A 16508-nucleotide genomic window follows, 5' to 3' on the forward strand; every position below is an offset into this window, starting at 1 on the left:
CCCCACTACTATCCAGGAAAAACTCCATGCTCCTCCAGAACCAGAGCCCGGACCACCCCCCCCGCTCCTTCAGAACCAGAACCAGAGCCTGGACCACCCCCGCTTCTCCAGATCCAGAGACCGGACCACCACCCCCCAAGCTCTCCAGAACCAGAGACTGAGCCCGAACCAACCCCGCTCCTCCAGAACCAAAGACCGGACCACCCCCCGCTCCTACAGAACCAGAGCCCAGACCACCCACCATTCGTCCAGAACCAGAGCCAGAGCCCGAACCACCCCCCCACTACTATCCAGGAAAAACTCCATGCTCCTCCAGAACCAGAGCCAGGACCACTCCCCGCTCCTACAGAACCAGAACCAGAATCATTGCCAACACAGAATGTATGTCTCTTCGCTGATTGGCCGGTGCCCGAACTCATCCTTCTGCCTAGTTTATTCCGATTCCTGACCTTCCTAGTCGCTGGAAAGAAATGAAACTGAGCGGAGGCTGCCTGTCTAATTAAAGGTATCCATCTAGCATTTATTCATTACGTGTCTTTCTGTTGCTCAAAAATACAATAATTCCTTCTGTAAACAGGAGCGACTCTCCACAGATCTGAAGTGTAATGCGTAGTGCTGTAACCTGCTTGTCTCCCTCTTCATAGATACGGTAGGTTTAATCTATACTGTGGAACATTCTAGACAAAGCAATAACATGTGGTGTCGGACTCCCCACTACACAGTTACACAGTGCACCTTTAAGTTAGAAAAGCAGAAGCACTAACAGCAGGAGAACCAAAACACAAAAACAATTTAAGATAGGAGAATGTGCAGTATTTCCAATTTAAATGGAAATGCAAACACACTGCGATCTGATTTTGACCAAGAGCTCCTTTTATAATCGACGGTGCTGATGTAAAACTAATTTCACTACATGAACAAAACGCAGTACGATACTCAAACTTCCAAAGATTGCATTTTGGTTCTTTTGTTTAGGATCATTTCAATGTTTAAAACTGGTCACATTTATCAAAATACTGTGTAATACTAGACTTTCTGTTGTTCACTTCAAATGGAGTTTTAATTGCAGCACTCACAGCCCAGAATAATAATGCGCTTCTGTTTCAAATGAATGTCTTTATTGACGAAACAAAAACACCAAACTACCTCCACAATGGAAATGGCACTTTCTCAAACACACATTTCTCATTATTTCTTTCAGTTTCAAAATTTGATTGGCAAATGATGGCACAAATAGTGACAATAAAAGCAAGGTTAAAGTGGAAAATGGCCCGGAACTTTCATTTTGATAAAACAGGATAATATTGTCGGTAATATAAAAGGTCCATACTTCATTTTTCACTTTCTGATCAAACTAAAAACACTTAGTTCCACCTTGTGATGTCACGTATGTGTTTCTAAACCCCACACACATTCACAAGAATCATTTGGATAATTTTAGCCCTAGTGTTGCCAATTACTACTGACATAAATGTAAAAGAAGCTGTTCACTTGAAAACTACCGCCCCATGACAAAACTGAAGGTGGAACAGAGCCTTTTGAGGAGTGGAAATGTAGACAGACTAATAATAAAGGATTACTCATACTCATATTTATTACACATGTATACACACTCAACAAAGAGCCTTTCGTTTCCTTAGCAACAAATCTTAAATTGCACAATTGATTTGAACGAGAGAATTTTCAGTCCCGCTCCCGCCCTCACCCGTACTGTGCAGTTTCACTCCTGCCCGCAAATCCCACAAGATGGGAACGTTCGCCTTCTTAAGCTCAATCAAACACGGAGAAGCGGAAAGGAATCGTTTAAAGCAGTAGTCCCCAACCTTTTTTGCACCTCGGACCGGTTTTATATCAGTCAATATTTTGTGGATTGGATGGAGTTGGGGGGTTGGCTGAGTATGAGAAGAGGCACGGTGGGCAGTTAAGTCCTGGCTAAATCCTGTTTTAGTCCTGTTTTTAGTACTGTTTCAGACCTGTTTTAGACCTGTTTTTAGTCCTGGTTTAGACCTGTTTTTAGACCTGTTTTTAGTCCTGGTTTAGACCTGTTTTAGGCCTGTTTTTAGACCTGTTTTAGACCTGTTTTAGGCCTGTTTTTAGACCTGTTTTAGACCTGTTTTAGTCCTGTTTCAGACCTGTGCTTAGTCCTTTTTAGTCCTGTTTTAGTCCTGTTTTAGACCTGTTTTTAGACCTGTTTTTAGTCCTGTTTTTAGTCCTGTTTCAGACCTGTTTTTAGTCCTTTTTTAGTCCTGTTTTAGACCTGTTTTAGGCCTGTTTTTAGACCTGTTTTAGTCCTGTTTCAGACCTGTGTTTAGTCCTTTTTAGTCCTGTTTTTAGACCTGTTTTTAGTCCTGTTTCAGACCTGTGTTTAGTCCTTTTTAGTCCTGTTTTTAGTCCTGTTTTTAGTCCTGTTTCAGACCTGTGTTTAATCCTTTTTTAGTCCTGTTTTTAGTCCTGTTTTAGTCCTGTTTTTAGACCTGTTCTAGGCCTGTTTTAGTTCTGGTTTAGTGGCGGAGCCTGCGCGACATACGGGAGGGGCATTCTGCACAACGTACGGGACGGGGGACGGCGAGCGTACGCGTTAGTTTGCGGGACTGCAGTTAATCATCCCGCCCGCCCGCTCCTGCGTTGTGTAGTCCTGCTCCCGCTTGCTGCCCACAATGAGTTTTCAAAATGTACTGTTTTACGTCGGGCCCACAGGAGTGCAGGGCTCTTATATGATTTGAACTGGTCTGTGTTTCCAGTGTGAAAGAGTTCAACTAGATCAGATTCAAACATTTGTACTGAAAAATGTATAAAACCTATGCTGTATTTTGCTTTTTAATACTATTTTTAGGGCTGCACCATTTTATTAAAACAAAACAAAACATGAGTTGCGTTTTTATTCTGAGAAGTACTGCAATATTTAAAAAGTAGGATTCTGTTCAGTGCACATTGTAAACAACTCCAGGAGCACTGACATTTGAGAGAAGATTCACATCTGCACTGATAAACGAAGACAAGAATCCCATGCATTTCAGAACATGTTTGTAGAGCTCTAAACTACAGGGACAGCACGATTCTCAATAAAAAGAGGATATTCTGTTCTTTGTAAAACACAGAAACAATAACTCAATACAGTTATTACTCTATATTTAACTGAAAACAAGAATCCTCACCCTGTAGCTAGTTGCTTTTTATCCCTCTCCAAACTCAAATAATACTGAAAATACTCCTACCAATAAATCTGCCAAGTGAATATTCTTAGTTACTTTTGAGATGATGAGTCAAAACAGTAATTATCATGGCCTGATCTTTAAAGATGTATTTTACTATTTTCTAATCTGTGTTATAATCTTGTTTCTTCATCACAAACAGACCTGGAGTTGTGTTTTGTTTCATTCACACATGTTTAACACAAGAACCTTGCAGATTTAGACTGACTTCTTCTCTCTGAACTGAACTGAAAACACTCAGTTCCACCTTGTGATGTCATGTGGTGATACAGGAAGTGCTCCACTGTGTTTTTAAACTCCATACGCCATCACTAGAAACATTTCAGCCATGGAATAGCCAATTTCTGTTGAACAAAAGTTAAAAAGTAGCTGTTAACTGAAAACTACCACTACATGAAAATCTGGAACTGAGGGTTTTGAGCTTTGGTGATGTAGACAGACTATTAATAAAATATACAATTAATAAAGAGTTGCTCAAACATGTGTGAACGAAAAACACAACACAAAACACAACACAAAACACAACTCCATCAATCAATCAATCAAACTTTATTTGTATAGCACTTTTCATACATTTGAAATGTAGCACGAAGTGCTTCACATGCAACAGAAAAATTACAATACAATAATTAAAATCAAGAGCAACTCCCCCACCCCATCCCTTTGTTTCATCCATATATACAACCATTTAAACATAAACATAAAAACAAAAACATAAAACTCCTAAAGGTTATCATAAAAATCAAAATGGAGAAAAATCAAATGGAGACAAAGTAAAACAGTAATGATAATTTAATTTAGAATAAATAAATATATTTAAAAGCTAAATTAAAAAGATACGTTTTGAGTTTACTTTTAAAAATCTGAACACTCGCAGCGGACCTCAGATCCTCAGGTCGACTGTTCCACAAACGGGGGCCGTAAAAGCTGAATGACGCCTCACCGTGAGTTTTAGTTTGGACTCTTGGGACAGTTAAAAGAAGACTACCTGAGGACCTGAGAGTCCGAGAGGCTCATATGATAAAAGCAGATCAGATAAATAAATAGGACTAAGACCATTAAGAGCTTTATAAACTAATAAAAGAACTTTCAAATCTATCCTCCAGGACACAACACAACTCTGACTATAAGTCGCTGCAGAATATAAGTCACACCTGCCAAAAAATAAGCAATGAGGAAGAAAAAGACATATATAATTTGCATTATTTGGGGAAAATGTATTTTATAAAATCAGAGACCAGGAACTGACATTTCATGTGTAAAGTCAAGTTCTAGTAAAAACAATAGAAGCGAGAACATCAGACTGTTAACGTCACATATGAACAGTTCTTCAGATAAACTATAACATAAACAACAGAACAAGTTTACCAAACTCTCCATCTCACTCCAAATCACTAAATCCATTCAATTCTTCATCCTCTGTGTCACTTCTGAACAACTCCACGACCTCCGGAGGTAAACAGAGCGACGCTTCCTCTTCTGTGTCGCTGTCGTCAGACTCAGCATCAGTTCCAGTTAGAATTATTCTGGTCTTTCTGAATCCTGACAGGATGGTTTCAGTGTCACTGAAGTTCAGACTTTGTCCATCCATCCAGTGACTTCAGGAAAGTTTCATGGTGAATCCTCCCAGTGTCACAAGTTTCTCGTCACGCCAAACTTTCTTTCGGCTGCTTGATTACTGTTTTCAGCTGCAGATTTCACGACTTGCAGTTTGTAATCAGCAAAATATGATGTTCTTTTTTGGGGACATTTGTGTTCAGTTTTCTCAGTCGTCTTTATAAGTTTGTTTAAATGTTAAATTGTTCAGTGGTGCAGAAGTAATGGTGCGATCGACTGACATGATACAGACAGAACAGAGGCTCTTTCTGCAGGAGACATGTGCAGTAGAGTGAAGTGACAGTGATACAGGAGGAACAAGAACAACAGATACTGACACACAAGACTAGAGCGCCCTCTGTCGGCTGCCAGTGTGAAAATTTTAATATATATGGGCCCGGTCAAGCAGAAGTAAACAGCAGGGCCAAAAATTCAAGTTAATTCATCTGATATAAAAATGTATTGAACAGATACATATGTACTCTAGTTTATGAAGCTGTTGACCTTTTTTCTGTACCATTTTTGGTTCTAAAGTTCCATACATTTTAAACAGACCATGTATGAAACATGGAACAAAAATTATTTCCCAAATTTCAAAGACCTGCAAATCATGTCAATAAATTGATGTATTTCATCATATCTTGTGTTATTCCATCTTTGAACTGTTGATGAAGGTACATGATTTTTCAAAAAAAAATTTATTTAAAATGATAAAAATTTGCTTGGAAGGACTGACATATTTTATAGAAATAGTTTCCTTTCATTTTGAAGTAATATTAAAGTATTCAGAAGAAAAAATCTGACAAATTATGTAAAATCCTGCACCTTCTACTTGTTTGCACAATTTTCCCTCTGTTACTTTTGTTACCATGACCTTTCTTAATAAAAAATCTCAAAAAGTAAGAGGTTTTTCAACCTAATCTTGTACCATATGGTAGAAAACTATATGAAGCAAATATTCAAACCAGTTTGTTAAGGATATGGAAGTGAGAACCAAGAGTTATCACTGTTTGTATTTATTGCCCAAAAAGTGCTGCATATTTCATTCCCTCCGTTACCGACATGAGTTTTTTAAATTTTTTGTCAACAACTTGAAAGAATATCACAGGTTTAACTTGACCCTGTTGGAGTGTAACTCTTTCCTACATTCTGATACTTTACTTATTTCAATAGTCCCTCTAGTTTCTGAATAAGAGACATTTGAATGTCAAAAATCTGCCTCTGTTTCCCTCCGTTAACAATTGACCGGACCCATAAGTTGCCCTGAAGTTGCAGGAAACACCCAAACATGAAAAAAAGTGTGACTCATAGCCCAAAAAATACGGTGAGGGATAGATGAGGGAAAATCATTATAACTAAAACTAAAAGCCCTAGAGAGTCAGTTTTGTGTAATGTAAAACCTTTTAATTCTCTCATCCTCGGGTGCCATTATTTCAGAGGATCCTTGGAGTTTGCTTCGAGACTCCTGACTTCTCCTCTCAACACGGCCACTTCTCCGTCTGGATCGTTTGACACTGTGTTGGCTTTAAACAAACTCTATCTCTTTGTACTGCCGACAGGACAAGTGCACTCACACAAATCCCCCATCTTGACCCTGGAGAGAGCGGAGCCGGCCGCTCGGCGCTGTATGGAGCAGGGTCTGGCCGGTGAATGGACGCTTTGACCACAGATAGAAAGGTTAGTCCCTGAACAAAGATGTCTGCTCAGCGCGCTCTGAAAAGCCCCTGTGAAATCTGTAATGACTGTGTACAATAAAGAGCAGAGCCACAGCGGAGGTGCAGAGTGAAATGAGTCCAGCCTTGAGCGGCAAATGGAAGAGATGTCTGCACATATTATAATTTCATGTTTTTAAAAATATATATGGACTGAGGCGGACGCTGAGTGGTCAAAAGGGTTCTTCGTATTCAAATTTAACGAGAAAATTGCAGCATGTAGAAAATGTTTAGTTTTGGATTTGGATTGCCAGTTCCAATCTCTGAATCCAGCTGGTTTAAACCTAAAATACCTCTCTCTGATCTGAATGTTCACAACCTAAACCCCAGAACCTGCAGTCATTCATTGCTCAGTATGGCCCATCCATATAAAGAGAATGAGAATAACTGGTCTGTATGCAGGTGTGACGGAGCAGGCTCGTCCCTAAGAACGCCGTCCCTGGGGAGAGCACGTGAAGACGCGCGCGCCCGTTTTCGTATTCAGTGCTCACCGCTCGCCGTACCGTTTCTTACCAAAACCACTTATTAAAATACATTTTCCCAACACCTCCTGAGTGTCTTGCCGCGACTAAGGGTGCACACTTAGGCTGCGTTCAGACTGCAGCCTGAAGTGACCCAAATCAGATTTTTTGGCCTCTATGTTCCTGTATCTGATCTTTTAATGACAGTTTGAACGACACAGATCTGATTTTTTCAAATGTGACCCAGGACACTTGGATATGTGCTCCTGAAACTGATACATATCTGATCTTTTGACATGTGACTTCAGTGTGAACGGTCAAAGCGCATTCATCTGACCTACATGTTACCAACAAGACACAAACGTCACTATTTTGCGCTGAAGTAGGTGAAAATTGTTAATGAACTCCGTGTCACTGAAGCGAAGCACATCACCACTCACCACTCTTGGCTACGTCTCCACATCCACACGTTCCTTTTAACAGACGTCGCTGCCGCTGTCCCACAAAACCTCGTCCTTCTCCTTCTCAATCTCCTCCTTAAAACAAGTAAGTTGTTCATGTTCTGGCTCCGGTACGAGAGACAGATCACGCTCGCTGCGGTTGACGTCATCGTGTCTCCAGTGCACATGCGGGACACTTTCGGGCCGTTTACACACTGGAGTCACATACAAGTCACATCTAATTGGAAATGTGAACAACCTCGCAAAAACATCGTATTTCACAAAAAAATCGTAATTGAGCGTTAAGCCCTGCAGTCTGGACGTAGCCTTAGAAGCGCTTGTTCGGTCCATCAGAATCACGCTAAACCAGACAGTCACTTACCCTCGCGCCGCCGCCTTCGCCCTCCTTCCGTGGTGCGTTCTGGCAAACCCGGACACATTCGCGCTGGGAGCATAAATCCTTCCGTTGCGCGGGTTCAGGGGATCATGTGAGCTAAGATTCATTTGCATGGTCAATTAAACGGATTGTCTGTCTCTCGGAAATTATATACGAGACCTGTTCATTCTGGGTGAAAGGTATTACAGGTGTATAACGATCGATATGTGGAACGTAGGCCGTTGAGTAGTAGAAACGGCACAAATCACAGTTATTGGGGGAATTATGTAATGTGGGAGGGGCAAACGGGGGTATAAAGGTGCGATCTCCAGCTCTGCCAGCAGTTGCGACCAGGTTACAGTGGAGGTAACGTGTGTGGAATAGGGGTGTGCAAAAATATTGGAATATCGATATATCGTATCGTTTAATGTGATGATACAGTATCGATATCATGGGCTACTGTATCGATATATCACCAAGAGTATTTTTACGTGTGCTTTACTAAATTATTTTGTTACAGCTACAGTTTTGTTGCTTGTGGAGTGAAAGGAAACTCATTTATGCGACACATTTGACATTTTGACTCTGATTTGAGGATTAAAATGTTTGTGTTTCATATGAACGTTGGTGGTTTAACAAACACTTTCAGTATCACAGCCATGATTTAGCCTTTATTTCTTATTGAACTGTATCAAATCGATTTGAAATATATCATATCGAATCGAAAGTGCACTGTATCGAGGTATGTATCGTATTGTGGCCTGTGTATCGAGGTATTTATCGTATCGGCAACTTCTTAATGATACCAGCCCTAGTGTGAAGAGAGCCAGAGCGAACGAGCGACCGAGAGAGCGAGAGAGCAAACGCTGTGGGACTTAAAGGGGAAGTCCAACAAAAACTCATTTTGTTAGTTTGTCTCGAACTTTAACTTTTTTTGTTTTTTTTCACGCAACCACTGTAAATATTTTACTACTCACATTTGGCACCTTTTTGCACCGTTGGAGAGCACAATAAATCACCTAAAAGCATTTCCTGACTAAGCCTGAGTTTTCTGGAAGAACCCCACCACAGCAGCTTAAAGGGACAGTCTGGAATTCTGGACATAAGGCCTAATTTCCTAGTGAACCAGAGTGTTGGAGACGTGTGGAGACTCTCCAGGACTAAACCAGGACTGAACCTATGTCATGTCATTAGCGGATTATAAATATATACCGTATTTTCCGGGTTATTAGATGCGCTCTTAAGCCTCTAACCTCATAAAAAAACGACTGCGCGCCCACAGTCCAGAGCGCCCCATACACGAATCCACTTGGGTGTCCCAGCACGACCTCAGTAAACTACAAACAGTGTTGGGGAGTAACAGATTACATGTACCAGAGTTACGTAATCAGAGTACAAATGATGAGTAACTGTATTCGGTTACAGTTACTGTTTCAGTGAGTGGTAATTGGATTACAGTTACTTTGTTGAAATAAATGGATTACATGGCATTTTTTTTCCTGTTTTCACATTTTGGGCTATAATCCTTTTTTTTTTTTTTTTTTCCGGTAATTCCACTCATTGCCAGGACACAAAACCAGGTCTAAACCAGGTCTAAACCCAGGTCCAAACCAGGTCCAAATCAGGTCTAAACCAGGACTAAAACCAGGTCTAAACTAGATCTAAACCAGAACTAAACCAGGACTAAAATCAGGACTAAACCAGGTCCAAACCAGGACTAAACCAGGTCTAAAACCAGGACTAAACCAGGTCCAAACCAGGACTAAACCAAGAATAAAATCAGGTCTAAACCAGGACTAAAACAGAATTTAACAGGACTAAATCATGCTGTGCAGAACATGTCTTCTTCTCTTCTATCAATAATATTTTTTATTTGGTTGAGTAAAGTTTGGGCTTTTTATTTTCTTTTAGCAAACAAAACATCTTATGTGAAGATTTCCTCATCTTTGCTGCTCTACGGCAAATTAAGTAATCCAAAGAATTACGTTACTCACCTCAAGTAACTTTATGGATTACGTTACAAAATTACCTTGTGGATCAATAAAGTTTGTCTAAGTCTAAGTAGTGGTAGTTCTCAAGTTTCAACATCTGCCTTTTACCTTTAGTTCAGCAGAGGTTGGCATTTCTGAGGCTGAAATGATCCAAATGATTCCAGTGATGATGTATAGAGTTTAGAAACACAGTGGAGCACTTCTTATATTAACACAAGTTGGAACAGAGTGTTTTAAATTTGAGCGAAGAACTTGTGTGTTAAACATGTGTGAATGAAACAAAACACAACTCCAGGTTTTGGAAAGTAATAGTATTAGAGTTTTTGGACAGATTTCATGATGGTGATTAGGTGTTTATTTTAATCCACTTCCCTTGAGAGAAGAACAAAAATATTATTCTGCCTTTTAAAGTTCACAGCAGAATATTCAGTTTTCGCTGTGCTTGATTTTAACAAAAAGAATAAAATAAATCATTTTAGGCCATTGTGGAGCATCAACGCACAGCCCTACTGTCAGACAGACCTTGAGATACGAACTTTTGGTTCAGTGGAAAATCTGAACAAAAAGCCAGAATCTCAAGGTCTGTCTTCTCAATATTACGGCGTAGTTGGCATGAATATGAAATAAGAAACTATTATAAACATTCATAACCACGGATGGTGCTATGATCCATGTTTTTCCAAGATGAACCGCTGATGCACCACCTCACAAATAAACCACAAAAAATGAAAGTGAACTGACCAACACATCCACATTTTTTTTTTTTTTTTGGGGGGGGGAGGTTGCCACAGTTAACTAATTCCATGAGGATCTGGCAGTTTTCTAAACCAGATTCTCTGTTCAATGTGAAACTGTTCAATGTCCACTCATGTGTTTCCTTGATTGGGGAGTTTGATTATGTATTATATCTTTCTACTTGTGATGTACATTTACAACAGTCTATTTCTACAAGACACATCACCACGTTTGTTTTCTATATTCTAGGTGCACTGATGCCCTACCTTCTCTCTATCCAAAAAACCTCATTAATTTCAGTTATAAGGTGCACTTTTTTCCATAAATATGTTCTTGCTTCCTCTGGAATGTTTCACAGTATGGTATTAAACCTTTTTATCTTCATGGAGACCAAACCAGACCAAGTTACAGGTCAGATCTGTGGAGAGACGACCTCACTCACACTCAGAATGTCTGTTTTTCTAGGTGTTTTTGAGCTGTAAAACCACCTATAATTGAATAAATGTAAAGTAGAACTGTTTATGGCAAAAAGATAAATTATATTTGTCAACTGGACAAGTTTATTTTGTCAAACACATTTTGCAGCTCATTGAAGCTGCTTCTTCAGTTCGACTTGGATGAGCTGCAAAACGCATTAGACCAAAATAAACTTTTGTCCAATTGACAAATTGAATTTCTCCTTTTGTCATGGATTCTACCTATCCAGGCTGGCGCCACCTAGTGCCTCCACTCAATTTCATTTCTCTCCAGTGACTAGGTCAGGAATCAGAATACACTAGATGGTTTGCAAGAACCACGGAAGTTGTAGACCGTGCACCGGCCAATCGGAGAAGAGCTGTGAAGCCGTGACGTCAAACTCGTCGCGTCTGTCTGTGTCCCTTTTGTGGAACAACACAACAGTAAACAAAGCGTCGAGATGGATGTAGACGAAGACAGACTGTGTCAGCAACGATTCCCGAGATCAAGGATTTGAAACCAGAACAAAGAGAATGTTTGGTGAATTTTATCAAGGGGAAAAGCTTAATATACCAGTTAGCCCCGTTAGCGGTGCATTACATACTTTACGACCAAATAGCAGCAATTGGTTAAATAAAAAAGTACCACTGAGGAAACAAATCCTAATGCCTAATGTCAGACGCAGAAGACGGACCCCCAAACAGAGAGTCCTGCACCTTTAAATCTAATTTTTGTTTCCATAATCCAGTCAGTCTTACCTTGGTGGCAGAAGGCTCCAGTGTAGGCAGAGGCTCCACACTGGCAGTAGAAGCCTCTGTCCCTCTCCACACACTGGCCGTGGTTCTGGCAGAGGGACCCGTAGGTGCTGCAGTGACCGGGACACCCAGCTCTCACCCCGGGGGTCACCCTGGCCCTCTGCTCCAGGTCCAGAGTCTGTCCGTTCAACTGAAGAGCTCGAAGACAGCCCAGGAAGCCCTTCTGACGAGACGCTGTACCTCCTGAGGGAAGACAAAGTATAAGTATGAGAAAAGTGCTGAGTTAATACAACATCCACAGAAGATTCATGACAATTTATGACATACAACAATGTTTAAAGTTGAGAGAACAGTGGCCACAGTTACATGGGTACTCAAATCAGATTTTTGGAGTAAAATTAAGTAAAAGTTAAACAGTCAAGGTTTAAGGATGGTGGACTGAGCAGAAATGACTCAAGTAACGTTACTTCAAAATAAAATATATCCTATAATATACTAGATGCTATCTACTTTACTGCACTCTGATAGTGTTCCAGCTTTGACCTGACAGAAGAAGACCAGGGCTGCATCTTATTTCTGTTTCCTCACTTCCTTCTCCTTATTCCTCTCCTGGATTATGTATGAAATGGGTAAGAAAGTCCCGCCCACAGAGGAGACACAGTGAAGAGAGAGGATCTAAACTGAGACCGATAAAGTTTGATTCTTTTCTCTGATGTCTGCTCCTGAAGCCTCCCGCAGGTTCACTCTTTCACTGAGGTTTTCTTTGGGACACCACTCAACATGACACATTTGACTGACAGCAGAAAAATGGAGGATTGAGGAGAGGAATAAAGAAGAAGGAAGAGAAATGAGAGCACAGATGAATAAAGGGGAGGGGACAGGTGAGGCACATGTTAAGAATGCAGCTTTCTACATGTGCTCTGACAACTGGAGAGGCCAGCCGGTTGTTTTAGAGGTTTGTGCATGTGTACTGAAGACCACAGTCGGCTCAAACAGTGCTGAATAAACCTGTACCATCATTCACAGGAACTGGAGATGTGTGCTGATTCCACATGGGTGTCATGACAACAGCAGCGGATGTTAGTTAGAAATACAGGCCATCGTTTAATGAAACAGTGAGCTACTTTCAGGGCAAGTTTGTGTGAAATAGAGGATCCAGATGGAGCAGTGACGTGAGCGGCTGTTGCAGTCAGGATTCCACCTCATCTGTGTGTTTATGAAAGGAGCGACAGTGTCAGTGGAATAACAGCACATTACACACGTGTGGAGGAACATGTGTGAGTCCTGGACATGCTCCACGTCAGGGAAAGACAGGAGGCTTCTTCAGGAAAGACGTAGTTCGGCATCAGTGAAAGGTGAGTGATAACAAGCTGTTCTAACGTGACGGGATGAGTCTGTATTATAAGTGACTCTGTGTTATAAGTGTGTTATAAATGTGTTATAAGTTAATTGGTGTTATAAGTGTGTTATAAGTGTGTTATAAGTGAGTTGGTGTTATAAGTGTGTTATAAGTGTGTTTATAAGTGTGTTGTAAGTGTGTTATAAGTGAGTTGGTGTTATAAGTGTGTTATAAGTGTGTTATAACTGTGTTATAAGTTAATTGTGTTATAAGTGTGTTATAAGTGTGTTATAAGTGAGTCTGTGTTATAAGTGTGTTATAACATACGTATAACACAGACTCACTTATAACACACTTATAACACACTTATAACACACTTATAACTCACTTATAACACACTTATAACACACGTGTAACACACGTATAACACCAACTCACTTATAACACACTTATAACTCACTTATAAGTGTGTTATAAGTGTGTTATAAGTGTGTTATAAGTGAGTTATAAGTGAGTTATAAGTGTGTTATAAGTGTGTTATAAGTGTGTTATAAGTGAGTTATAAGTGTGTTATAAGTGTGTTATAAGTGTGTTATAAGTGTGTTATAAGTGTGTTATAAGTGTGTTATAAGTGAGTTGGTGTTATAAGTGTGTTATAAGTGTGTTATAAGTGTGTTATAAGTGAGTTATAAGTGAGTTGGTGTTATAAGTGCACCTGTCTGACCAGTGCAGTGCTGTTGTTAGTATCTCTTCATGAATGTACATTTTGTGTAGCGCGTTACACTTGTGTAGAGCTGTCATGTCATTCATGTGGTTTCTAGATGCATAATAATAATAATTACATAGACAACAACAGTAGTGAAGGCACAGCTGGATAAATAAGGTGTATTAACAGGATAAATATGTGAAGAAACAAACAGACCACAAATAGCCCTGTTTGTACAAAGATGGTGTCAAATACAAATATTAATAAAGTCTAATTTGACTCTGTACACCGTTTACACGCTCAGTATATATGCATTTAATATGTCAGTAAAATAAATACTCATTTGCAATGTTGTTTGTATATAAAGTGGTGTTATTAAATTGTTATCGGCTACATATTAATGTTCACCCCAAGTCTTTATGCCGACCCATAAAAGTCACGGCACGCAACAGCATTTAACTATAATCATTTAGCTCCAGTTTTCTGAAAGGATTCAATGAAGAATCTTGTTTTGATGCATTGTACAGTTCTACTCAATACAAAAGCACTCACCACTTCCTTCATGTCGTATTAATAATTAAAAAGAGACCACTCCATTTTGTGTTCGTGCATCTGTGTTTTCTAATTAATTTCGATTTCACACTCGTTTCGCCGCTAACGTTATAGATTAGCCTTCACACGTTCTCCAGGCTTGTTCTTATTCATTTCTCACATCATCTCTTCTCCGAGAATAAACACACAAATCCGTCTGTTCTGTAATCCAGTGCTTTTCCGAGAGGCCCCCCGTTGCATTGTGGGTAAACAGGGAGGGAGCTGCCGGTGGTCAGTTTGTACACACGCGTGATTATTAGTGGAAAGACAATCAGTTCTTCCCACAGTCTGTTTGTCCATGGAAATGCGTGATTAGAAACGCCTCAAATATTTACGCAAGGATGGGAATTCACAAAAACAGCAGGATTTGCATGTACTCAAGCAGATACGGAGGAGGGAGAGAGTTATGGACGGACTAAATCAGGTTTAGAAGAAGAAGATTCAACAAAAGTACTTTCTCAAAGGGAAAGAGGTGGGCTTTGTAGATGCATTTCCATTAGAAAACATTAGCAGCTGTATCAATGCCTATATAATACACGGCCTATTGAAATGGCAGAGAATAGTGTGTTTCTTTTAAAGGCTTCATACAGTTTTACACTATTTTCTGATCTGTTATAATGTTTTTTCTTCATCATAAACAAACCTGGAGTTGTTTTTCTTTTTTTTTTCTTCCACACATGTTAAACACACTCTGCAAAATCTAATAAGTTAAACTTAATAACTCTAGGAAACTGATTGCCTTGAAAAATTTAACTAAGGTGGATTATTAATTTAAAACTGAGCTTACAAGTAATTCCTCAGTGTAAAGTTCAGCAAATTTTTCTTTCATCTAACTTGGCACAGCAAGTGAAGTGAATTTTAGTTTGCATTCATTGAACTCATGTTGTGAAGCTGTGACAATGAATCAGTCAGTTCCTCAAATCTGAAATCTGTAGTAAGTTTTACTTTAACAGTAACTTGGTAAAACCATGGAAAACGATTGTCTTAAACTGAACAAGTAAATGTTCCTTCTATACACAAGTTAGAGTAAAAACAGGATCTATTCTACAATAATGTCATTTAGATCTGCACCAGGTACAAGGATTATTATAATAATTATTTTTTTTTTTTTGCAAACTCCATAGATTACAACAAATAGGAACCAAACAACATACAGGATACAAGACAGACACTACGATTAAAGATTACATACAAATAGGGACAAAGATGACAGGGGCTGGTGACAGTGTTAACCTTATGTGTGTGTCTGTGTGTGTATATGCGTGCATGTGTGTGTGTGTGTGTACGTGCGTGTATACGTGTGTCTGTGTGTGTGTGTGCATATGCGTATGTGTGTGGGGGGATAGACAGGCTATGCGGATGATTTACTGTTGACCTGTATTATTACTATTTAATTTGAGTACTGAAAATGTGTTAAGTGTGTGTTGGAGTTTTGCCTCAGATCCCCACTCAAGTGGGAGCAGGCCGAGCCACACCCACACCCCCCATGATGGGTGCGGGCCCCCCCCCAGGGCCCCGCATGCGGCCGCCCGTCGACCAGGCCGGCCAGCCCCCCGATGAACCACCTCCTGGTCTGAATGCTCCCCCTCCCTGATATATATGTACATGTTCATACATTCACACGCACACACACACACAGGACTTGAATATTTATTAGTCTTTGAAAAAAACGCAGCTAAACTTTTGTTCAGCTTAAGTTCAAAACACATCGTAACATGTGTAACAATAAAATAATAAAGCTCGGTCATTCCAAAATGGTGGAAGAAACCAAACAGGAGAACAGGTGTAATCTAGCACTGACTGAATGAACAGAGGGAGGATATAGAGACTGAAAGAACAGAGGGAGGATATAGAGACTGAAAGAACAGAGGAGGATATAGAGACTGAAAGAAGGGAGGAATAGAGACTGAAAGAACAGAGGAGGATATAGAGACTGAGAACAGAGGAGGATATAGAGACTGAAAGAACAGAGGAGAGACAGAGAGGAGGATATAGAGACTGAAAGAACAGAGGATATAGAGACTGAAAGAGAGGAGGATATAGAGACTGAAAGAACAGAGGAGGATATAGAGACTGAAAGAACAGAGGATATAGAGACTGAAAGAACAGAGGGAGCATAGAGAGACTGAAAGAACAGA

At 40.0% G+C, this 16508-nt stretch overlaps 1 pseudogene; it reads right to left on the bottom strand.

Annotated features, from left to right (window-relative positions):
* LOC110160237 (contactin-associated protein-like 4) overlaps nucleotides 1–16508 on the bottom strand; it is a 513033-nt pseudogene that overhangs the window by 58432 nt on the left and 438093 nt on the right.

This window comes from Boleophthalmus pectinirostris, unplaced genomic scaffold (assembly GCF_026225935.1).
Source record: "Boleophthalmus pectinirostris isolate CB_2022bp ecotype Guang Dong unplaced genomic scaffold, ASM2622593v1 HiC_scaffold_7, whole genome shotgun sequence".
In the NCBI taxonomy this organism is placed as follows: Eukaryota; Metazoa; Chordata; class Actinopteri; order Gobiiformes; family Gobiidae; genus Boleophthalmus; species Boleophthalmus pectinirostris.